The sequence below is a fragment of the Coturnix japonica genome, chromosome 1 (genome assembly GCF_054131305.1).
Source record: "Coturnix japonica strain WE chromosome 1, WE-NBRP24, whole genome shotgun sequence".
Taxonomy (NCBI): Eukaryota; Metazoa; Chordata; class Aves; order Galliformes; family Phasianidae; genus Coturnix; species Coturnix japonica.
In genome coordinates this window covers 3724313-3735956 of record NC_140663.1, presented here as the reverse complement: position 1 = coordinate 3735956, position 11644 = coordinate 3724313, and positions in this window count along the sequence as shown.

Genomic DNA, 11644 nt, shown 5'->3' with positions numbered 1-11644 from the left:
GGTCTGAGAGAGAACAGACACACAGGATCATTAGTTCTGTGTATTGTGGTATATTAAAAAAGGGCTGGGACATATGAATGCCCCACTCTTAGCTTTGTCCCTAGCAAGTTTTCTCGTGTGGCACCTGGCAGTCTCACTGGCAAGCTGAGGCACGGTTCAGAAGACACAATGTGCCAGGCATCATTCCCAGAGCTACATGGGTACACTCTTTTCTGGTGAGGAGGTGGATTTGGGAGTTTCAGTGTACATTCTCAAGCCATGCTCTACCATTTGTCTTTAGAAACAGAGAGCGAGTCCTGGACCTTTTTATTTATTTGTCTAAACTTAAGCACAAAGTCTAATTGAGAATACTGTTAAGAGGTCTATCAAGTCACAAGCTGAAGTAGTTGATCCAGAAAATGCGGGCTGGCATCAACAATAAGCTAGACTTTGGAACACCTTCAGCAGTAAAGAATAATTAAAGACATGGATGTAAATTAAAATTGCAGTAAAACACAGCATGTTTTCTGACAAAGATAGATCATTCTGAACTGACCTGATAGTTTGCTTTGATAAGATCACTGATTTTCTAATGAAAGGAAATGCAGTAGATCTAATCTCTCTGGACTTCTGAAAAGCATTTGTTATGGTACCTCATGGGAAATTATTAATGGCAAAGTATGGAGATTAGAAGCAGAATTTTATGATAGAAAAGGGAGTGACTACAAAGGAAATGACAACAGATGGGTGTTCAGAGAGAAAGTACTGAGATAGAAGGAAGTTATGCAGTTCTTCAGGAATCAGTTTAAGGACTGATTTTATTAAATATTATGTTAAATGTCACAAGAGCGGAAGAATGTTATCAAATTTTTCTGCTAACAGAAATTCAAAAGATACCTCTGTTAGTACATAGAACACCAAGTTATCACTGAAGTTGAAGACCATGTCTTTGAACACTGAAGTTCCAATACTGAAATGGCAACTTCCTTCCCCGTGAACCTTTTCCAGTTCATAGAAGAGATTAATAAAGAGAAAAGACCTGGAGGCTCAAGAGGTGCCCTCCGGTTTTATGAGTCAGTATGGGAGAAAGAACAAGTAAACTTTAAGAGGGAAAAGCCTGTTTGGTGTGCTGTACCAAAAACTGCATGGTTGTCCTTTAGCACCTGGTACTTCCTTTTTCTCACCAGACTGTTGGTGTTTTGCTTGTAACAATACTCCAATTGAACAGCATGTTGACAGATTTGCATGCCACAGTCCTCCTGCTTCTGATTTCTTTGTTGTGTTTGTATAAAAATAAGGCCAGGGGAAAAAAAAAAAAAAAAAAAAAAAAAGAGAGAAAAAAGAAAAAAAGAAGAAGGAAAAGACAACAACAACTATCAAGTGAAACAAAACAAACACACACCACGCTTCCAAACTGGTCTTAAGAGCAAACAATAGTAGGAAGGAGTAACTACTACTCTTAGGGCTCAGATGATTAGATCAGTGAAGCAGAGGCAAGAAAGGGGATTTCAAGAAACAAGCGATAGTTGTACCTCACATGGAAGCGTTGTGGTGAAAAGAAACAGATGCCATTCAGCTAGAATGGATGTCTTGTGTTGCTCGAAAGTGGCTGGCTCATCCTCAGTGTAAAAAAAAAAAACAAAAAACATCATTGTCTTAAGAATTCTGTATCAGTTTCCATCCCAAGGCCTAAGTTGTCAGGTTATATCATTTCTGATAGCAGTATCGGAAAATACTGCTATCAGGGTAACTGAAGTCCTTGATGCTACTGTTCAGACATCCATCGACCCTGCACATTGCAGGAGGGTTGAAACTAGATGATCGTTGCAGTCCCTTTTAACCCAGGCCATTCTATGATTCTATGATTCTGTGATTCTATGATTCTATGATTTCTGGGGGCTTGCACACCCTGGCAGGTCTGGATATGGCTGTCAAGATCTCAGAGAAGAGATGACAGTGGATTGACAAATAAAAGTCCCAAGTTTTCATGGGGTACCACATTAGCTCAAGGCTCTTGCTAGGATCCCTGATGTCCTGCTCCCTTTTCTCTATGAGTTGATCTTGGTCAAAGGGGAATAATGAAGTCACAGCATCCTTTTTATTTTCTTCACAGTCATCAGCAAGCCCCTGGGAATGTATAGAGCTGAACAAGATTTGGAAGATTGCTGATTATCAAAACACAGGTAAATATTTGCACTCTGAGTATTTTTATTATTTTTTTTTTTAATGGGGGTCCATCATCATTCTCTCTCATCTCATGTGGTCTTGTTTATGCTTAAGCCAGCATTCTGAAACAGGCACTGCCAGGTTCTACATCATGACAGCTAGAGTTGACTCTTTCATTATGCACCCATTCCTAACTGAAAAAAAAAAAAAAAAAGGCATTTGCCCCAGGGAAGAAGGAGGTGAGCTACTGTCTGAGCTCTTCGCTGTACCACCCTATACCTCACATGGCTTCAGAGCCAACATATACAAAATTTCCTTTGCCTTCCACCTACTTACCTGAAAACAGTCCCACTCCCAACTATTCCCTCTCTGCAGTTGTTTGCCTGCTTCTCAGAATTACATTTCAGCTGCAGATGGCTTGGATCCAGTGGAGAAGAAAAATCTCCAGCACCATTGCAGTTACTTGTCATAGACCTGGATTTTCCCAGTACAGAAGCATTCACTTCCTAGATAGTCTGAGACTCACAGCTCAAAGTTATGAGATTTCCCTGGAATTAGAGCTGAGAATTATCCCAAAACCCTGCATTCAGACAGGATAACGTCAGGAGGATCTGGACCTCCTTTTGATCCTTATAGCATCAACCCCTCTCCAAGCTCAAAGCAAGGCAGATTGTAACTTGCTATCTTGGCCCACATGAACATCAAGATAGATGCTGTAGTCTTCTTTGTTCCTTGAATGTCAATTTTAAGTGTGAGTCATTGTAGCTTCAGTAAGCAGGGAACCTCTTAGACAAGGTCTTACTGAGAGAGATGGGAACTGATGGCTTATGCAGAAGATCCAGTTTTAAAGATACGGAGCTGGATTCTCAAGGACACTTGTCTTCCATTGATTCCTAAGTGCTTTATAAGATCCAGTCATAATGACTGAACCCATAAATAATTAATTTCAATATTTGTTTTCTAATTTTGAGTGCTTTGTTCCACCTCATTACAGTGCTTAATAAAACAAAGTATCAATATATTTCCTAATTGATAGCTTGAAGGTCTGTTGCACTCATTATCTCCTGACAAGTGGTCGCTTTGCTTCACAACCAAGTCCACTAACTTGGGTTGCATGGTGTCATTCTCAGTTTCCCAGTACAGCTCTGTGCCTTTTTCTCATTAAGAGAACTGAATGGGATTTCTTACATGAGGGTGGAGTAACTTAACAATGAACAACTTGGCAAAATTGGGCTTTATGTAATTACTTGAGGATTTGGCCCAACATACTGGTACAACATGAGATGTATCTCATGATCTTTCACTTGCGTAACCTTCTTCCTCTTGTTGTTTATTGTCATCCCTTGCTGGGTTAGTTCCTTGGGGCAGAGACCTTTTATTTAATTAGTCTGGAAAGGGCCTGGCACACCTACAGAGCCATATTAATGAGAAAACGTACTAACCTACCCACGAGGAGATGTGAGCTTCCTTACAAGATATGCGACAGAGTACAACCACAGTGATCACTCAAGCACTGAACCAACAGGGCTCACCTGGGATTGTCTTTGGTGGGAAATGTATCCCCATCTGTCCCCAGGCCTTTTTCCTCTTATGTTCAGAGTAATGTCATTATGACATTCTGATTAGATTTATCTCAAATAATAAGATAATAAGTGTTTCTTCCAACCTCTAGAACTCCAGGACATTGGAAGAGGGAAAAAAAAGCAAGAAAAGCAAGTGGACAGCAGGGCTCATGGAGCTTGTCTCCAAAATATTTTTGTTTCATGGTTGTTTGACTACTAATGAAAAAACACTAAGATCACAGAATTTCCACCGATATCAGTCATAAGTAAAAATAAACAAAATAAAGAAAGAAAAATAAGGAAAGAGAGAAGGTAAGAAGGTGAGGAAGAAAGCACACAAGAAAAGAAGCAAACAAGAAGGAAAGAGAGAGAGAGAGAAAGAGAGGAAAGAAAGAGAAGAAGAAAGAAAGAAAGAAAGACTGACTTAAGCATGTGTTTGTGGCTTTTAGAATGCCACAAAGAAAATTGAACCAGGCAGAGAATTCTGTGGTGTCTGATAGGGCATGAGCTGATTAAAGGTTTTCCTGCAGGTAGAGTATTCATAACATCATTGCTGTGTGGATTCTTTAATGTCTAATGAGGGCAGACCTCACACTGCAGTCTTTCTTTCAACAAAACCTCCAGATCCAGTCAGTTGCAGGCTTTCCTACAATTTAGAGGAGCTGCATATCTTTAAATCTTTAGCCCTGCTGTCAAATGTGATTGAATTTGGCTAATGGCTTTCAAAGCTACCACGTGGACAGACATACAGACGTGCACACCCATCTCGGCATAAAACATAATCCCATAAGCCAAATTTCCATCAAAAGGAAGCTTAACAAGAGCGACATGGCCAGCTCCATTTTACTCGCACCCAAGGTGTGAAGCACTGATCTGTACCCAGGTTGTACTTCACTCTTTGTGAAGAGCTCAGAAACCCTCATTTAGCTCATGTGTCATGCCTTGCCAAAAGCAGAGTACTTTCCTTTGTCGCTGTTTAAGGAAGAGTCTAGCTTGAATGAAGAGTTGTCATTGACTTTCCCTTTTTGACCCATTTAGTAAAACCAGGATGGTAAAACAGAACTGGAAGAGCACACTACATGTGTGGCTTTCTGCTCCATATACTGCACAGTCTGAATTTCTGAGGCTACGTTTCAAAGGCTTTGTCTACTCTAAGTTAGGAGAAATATAGGCACCTCCAAAAGGCATTTCAGACATTACACGGGCTGAACACAGGCTTCTCCATCAGGGGCCCAGAGGGAGGATTGAATTTGGTTTAAGATGGACATAACATTTTTTTCTTTTATTTTTAAGAAAAAAAGGGCCCTAAAGTCATCAAACTTTACCATTTTCCTCAATTTGCCTGATTCTTTTGAGAGCTTTCAGGCAGTGGATGTCAGTTTTTATCAGAGACAAAAGACAATCTGAATGGCAACAAAACTACACTGGGAACAAAACCAAGCTCTATTAAAAAAAAATACAGAAAGAGAAAAAAAAAAAAAAAAAAAAAACACAGCTCAACACACGCTAAAATATTCCATATGCTCTTCTGGTGGGTTGCCCTGGGCACATAGAGAAAGATTGTAACTAGGCACAATCTGATAAGGCAGAATGTGAATTGCTAGCTACTAGGCAACCAACAAAAGAGAAAAAAAAGGACAGAATCAGCATCCATACACACGAAAGAAAAAGGTAGAAGAAGGAGGTGAAGCTGAGTTTCTGCGCATAAAATATCGCTATTCACAGAGTAGCAGATGTTAATAAAACTTTGCAAGAGTTTCCAAGTGAGCCTGTAAATGACGCTGCAGTTTGGAGGCCTCACAAGGATGCCTGTTGTAGTCTAGCTGGTTTTCTTTCCCTTTTTGTTGTACGTAGTGAAGAAACACATGCTAACCACATAATCACAAGACACCCTTGGCACCTCCTTCTCCCTCTCTTTGTAGGTCTTGTCCCATTGTCAAGCCTTGTCATTAATAGCAACCTTGATCCTGCAATGTGAAGCACACATGGAATGGATGGTTCTCACGCAGAGAGCACCTCTTCACATGGAAAGCAATTTTGCACCAGGATGCAAGAAAGGATGCAAAAATTTGTGCCAAGGCCTGCAGAGGTAGTTTTGTTCCCAACTTATGGCTTCCCAGTAAAACATGTAGATGTTAGCATTTAATTAGAAGTTAAACTTTGGTAGATTCAGGCCTGAGATCACCAAGAACAATTACTTTTTCCTGGCACAAGAACTCTGATTGCTGATTAGAAATCCGACGCAGTACTGCAATGAATATTAATGCTAATAATAATGTAGTAGACCTAAGCTTGCAGCTCTAGTTCAAGCAGATTTCCTATTGAAATTAGCCAGGCCTCCACACATCCTGAGAAAGTGCATCTTCTTACAAAATGGAAATGCGATCCTGCACTCCTAACCCACGGTAGCAGTCAAGTCGAGGAACGGTGCCAAACAGCTCAGCAAGATGAGCCTGTACCATTTTACATACAGCAGGAGAAATCATGGAAACACAGCTCTCTGAAGGGAGACCAAGCCCCTGAGTCAGAGAGCAGGACCCCCCTGTTGTAGTTTCTGTAGAAATGCAGAGTAACATGGGAACGTGGCCTCGTGTGAAGCGACAAAGGGCAAAATCCCTTATTCTGGGTTTTTCAGGCAAGCTCTTTCACACCAATCTGCTGTTTGGCTTTGAGCAAATCACTTTGCTTGTTTAAGTTTTGTTGTTTGTTTTGTTTTGTTGGGTTTTTTTTTAATTAATACTGAAAATGGGTTTCAACACAATTTTCCTCATGGGGGTGTTAGGAGGTTGAGTTAATAACCCCTTGCCAAGCATTAGGAGATTCTCAGATGAATCTCACTTCCCCTGGATGTGTACCATGCTCATTGCAGCAGTGTCTGAATGCTTACACATGTATAATTAAGAAGGACCATGATAACCGAAAGTGCAAAGCGCTGCTCCTTTCTCACTGTGTAATCATGTCTTGGAGGTGGGTGGCCCAAGAGGAAAGCATTGCATCAGGTGCTACATGGCTTGCTGCTGGGGTATGTTGAGAACAGTCGTTTTTTGTCTTTCACTGAAGTAAGTCTAGGTATAACCTTTAGATTTTTCACAATATGCTAATTAAACCTTCCCTGGGCATTCAGCTATTCCCTCCAGCCCCTGCTTGCATTCTGTGCACAAACCCTCTACAAGCCTACACAAGCACCCACTGACTTTCATTATAATTTACCTTCAAAATCCACATGCTCCTGCTTTCATGTCAAAAAAAAAAAAAGAAAAAGAAAAAAAAAAAAAGAAAGAAAAGAAAAAAAAAAGAAAAGAAAAAAAAAGAAAAAAAAAGAAAAAGGGGGGAAAAAAAAGAAAAGAAAAAACCCTAAGATATAAAAACTGTCATGAAAGCCAGTGGAATAATCTGTTGCCTACAAATCAGACCTGGGATGGTAGGAATTAGACCTCCCACATCACATTTGCTTGGAGGGCTCTTCCTTCCCCTTAGCCTGCAGTGGAATTCCCATTTCTACCACTGCGATGGAAGCCAGGCCTGGCCCAGTGTCTGCATACCATCCCTCTGTGCTGCAGAGTGTTTACTTCAGAATTTAAAAAATAGGGGGGGGAGGAGGGAAAGATCCCGCACCAACAGCCATCTCTTTGTTGTGTGTGGTATAGGCAGGGAAGGTGGAAGAATCCAGCCTTCTTTGGAAGCCAGGCTGAATTGCCTCCCCAGCCTACTGTCACTGACATCTGGGTGATCTCAGGTAAGACATGATAGAAAGGAGGGAAAGACAGGTTGAGTTGAGCAGGTTAATGAGGTGGGATTTATCTATTCCCTAGTGTCTTGTCCAGTCTTAAATGATAAATATGATAAGAGTTCCAGCTTTTCTGTGACAAATAGTTCCCTACCCATAAGGTCTCACAGCATGGAAGGAACCTTCTGATATGCAGGTTCAACTTAAGCTCAACTTTTCTCCATCACTAGTTGTTGTGTTACGTAGTCATGACATTGTATTATCTCGTTGGTTGATTATGCTGTTGGTCCCATACTTTGCATCGCCAAAAATAACCCTACACCAGTGTAGCCTGCTCTAGATGGTTATCGTGTCACTCTTACGAAGTGGAGATAGCTCCTAACCAAGTCGTATGAATTAAGCCCACGGTCTCCTCTCAGAAATGTGGGCCTCGCTTGGCCCAACATCCATCCTAATTCTGTGAGGAACACTAGGTTGTTCTTGCCATGGAATAACAGAATCACAGAATTGCTTGGATTGGAAGAAACCTTAATGGTCATGCAGTTCCAACCCCCTACCATGGTCAGGGTTGCCACCCACAAGACTAGGTTGCCGATGGTTCCATGCAAGCAACACCCTTTCACAGAAGTCCCCCTTGCCCTGCTCATGTATTTTTCTGCAAGCCAGAACAAAAGCTCGATGGCTTCCATCAGTGTTCCATGTGCTCTTGTATCAGCCTCCTTGATGAAGGGAGGAAGGAGGAGTAGGTGGACTATGAGCAGGTTCCAGGTTCCACCGTCTGCAAAACTGAGAGCTTGAAAGTACTGACTCAAGTCATTGGGTGCCAATTCAATGAAGCCTGTACCACACCCTCTCTTTCTGGCATACCTGCAGCAATCACCAGGGAACCTTCAAAATGAGGACTGTACAATCAGTATGATCTGCAAAATGGCTTGCAGGACTCTGCCAAACTAGGTGCCTCAGCTTGAGGAAAGCTGGAATCGGCAAGAGGTTTTCAGAAAAGGGCTGCACTGGGATGTAAGGGAATTGTTTCAATGAATCAGAATGACAAAAATGATGTCAGTGTCACATATTAAAGTCAATTAATGTGCCTTTTCCCATTGCCTCCAGCACACGTTCACATCATGATGAGGACAATATAACACCACTCTATCCAGAATTCAAACAAATAAGTTCTCAGGCCACTCTGTATAAACAGGCCACTTCTTCAGAGCTCCTGAGCAGGTAGATGTAAAGAACCTGAATGAGCAGAAAGACACTTGTAGAAAAGAGAGACACTCATGCACTCTTTGTGGATGGGTTTATGACACAGAAGATGCCTGTTATCTTGTTTTGCATAGCTAATTAATTAGATAAATATGATAAAGTAGGGTCTAATGCAAGAGACATAGTACTGTTGCCAAGACAAAGTATTACATCTCTTCGTATAGAAGACCCAGGTCTTCACCCACATTCAAAGCCCGTATCATATTGGCCTTCACCATAAATCCCACATGGCAGATGGCCAGAGGGCTGCCACTGCCTCCTGGAAAAGCAGCAAACCCAGCAACATAACTAGGGTCATGCACCCCTTGATTGCTGCATATTTTAGCCTTGTGGTCTGCAGGCTGAAGAGATAACTTCAGAGCCATTCCCAGCTACAAAATGGTTGGCACTTCTCTGACAAGTTAAGAACCTCACTCGTGTTTCTCTCCTTTTGGTTATCCAAAAGTCAGATCACTATTTTCCATAATGGGTAACATCTATTTGCCTAAAGGGCAACTTGAGATCTCCTGGGCTTGCCGTATAACCTATAAGTAATTGGTGGTTTAGGGATACTATAATGTCTTATGTTTTTCCTAAGAAGACATAAGACAAGAGGAATTATTTTGAATGGTGAGTGTATTAATAACAGGAACAGAAGGTTTTAAGAACTACTGACAGGTATCAGCCCATAAGGAATATAGCTGAACCTGTCTTCAGATACCTCATGATAAGAGTAAGGGACTGACTTCCCTCACATTGAAATTCCTTCCCATATTATTTATTGTATTTTCTAATTTCATAGAAGAAGATTATATTTAACTCCATTCTGCTCTCCATCATCCTCTGCACCTCCTTCTGCAGACATTTGGATGCCTTTAAGTAGTGCTTGAAGGACCATGACCAATATCATGGTCACTTTGTTCATGGCTGTGTCAGCCAGAAGAATGCAAGCTGAAGGCAGGTAGCAGTGGTGATAACCTTCAAGGAAGTCCATTTCCCCAGTTCAGCAGCATGGGGACTCACATAACCTCCAGCTGAAAAAGATGCAGCATTTCTGAGCCACCCAGGACCTCATCTATAGGGGTCAGTTTGCTGCAGTCTCTTGCCACCTAGCTGTACTGTTTAAAGACATAATCAAACAGATTCCTGAAAACAAGCCCTGACTGTAAAGTTTCACTGTAACTCCTCACACACCTGCTATGGCAGCTATTGCCTGGCTGTGTGCTATCAAAGGTGTAATAACACCACCGTATCCTGCTAAAGCTCCAGGGAAAGCTTGAACAGAAAAGCCTTCATAGTCTCAAGGCAAGGAAAATATTATTGCACTTCGACAAAGCAGCTTCCCTTCCTCCAGAACAACCACCTCAGGTCTTTCATCTCTGTGAGCTCTTGGCATTTATTATTTTAGAGCTTTTTCACATTGAGAAACGATTATTTTTGTTCTTGATCTGAGATCACTTCTTATTGTTAATCAAATAAATCAAACTGGTGGAGAAAATAGCAAATGCTTAGCAAAAGTATATTCATCAAACTGTCTGATCCTGGGGATCCCAAGTCTTTATTCTACAAGGAAAACTACTCTGCTGGATTTATATATATATATCTATGTACATACACATGCATATAAATGTCATGGGTACGTGTACAAGCATATGCAATGGCTAATATCAAGTCTCTCTCTCTTTGCTGCTGGAGGTGATCATGTTTCTTCTTTCCAGACCTAAAGACTGTCTCTTTCATAGGTAACAAAGGCAAAAAGTCCCAGAGACCCACTGATTTCATCCCCCTTGGGAAACAAGTTTTGTCTGCAAGTGGGGCAAACACTTCACTAGCAAGGGAGAGGAAATAAGATCATGTTCCCATCTGCTTCACTTGGTGCCTCAGTAGCAAAGCTTCTCTGCAATTTCTGAGAAGGCTGACACAGCTGGTAAACACTAAAAAAAAAAGAACAATAATCCTAGATTTCCAGGCAACCTGGGGAATCCTGCAAACAACCCTGTATGTACCAGAGAATCAGAGAGTCATTACGGTTGGAAAAGACCACTAAGATTGTCCAATCCAACCACCAATTCATCTCCACCATCCCTACTAAGCCATGTCCCTCAGTGCCACATCTGTCCTTTTCCTGAACCCCTCTAGGGACAGTGACACCACCACATCCCTGGGCAGCCTGTGCCAGCGCATTAACACACTTTCTCAATTTAAATTATTCCTAACTTCCAGCCTTAACCTCCCCTAGCAGAATTTCAAAACATTACCATCTTCTGATATATTTTCTGGAGCAAGCCCTAGTTCCAGGTGGATCCCTGCTGCCTTTCAAATGTAAGGGCTGTGGTTTCATGGAGCAGATGAAAATTTGCTTTTTATTCACCCTTTGATCAAGACCAACTTCCAGCAGCAGCCAGTGGGTTCTGCCGGCTTCCGTTTTGGATCTGCCCCATTCTGGGTACTGGTTTCTGGAGTAACCATCCATGCATGCTTTAAGGCATGTTTTTGTTTCTCATCTATCTATTCACTTAACAAATTAGTTCAGTCTAGTCTCATGCAAATTGGAGGTTCGATTTCCTTGTATACTTTGAAATTCTTCCTCTGCTTTTACCAGCCAATGTGCAGCTCCTGTTATTTTCCTGCTAGGATGGGTTTTCATTGCTCGCTGCAGGCTGTAGAAGTTAATACATGTGAATACAATCCAAGTAAGCTGAGCATATGTTTTACTATATACAGAGAGTAAAACATGGGGACACCAGTACAGAGAGAGGAAGGAGGGAGAGGGGAAAGAGTCAGATTTGTTTCCTTTTGGATAACATGAAGCAAAAATAGAAAGAAAAAAAATATTCTGATCTACTCAGAGGAAGGAGTGCAACTAGTTACTGCACTGAGCCTGAATGCAAAATGGCAGCTTCCTCCTAGATGCTGAGGGAGAAAGGTGTAAGGTTTCTTCTCACCTGTGAGGACAGAGCACCTA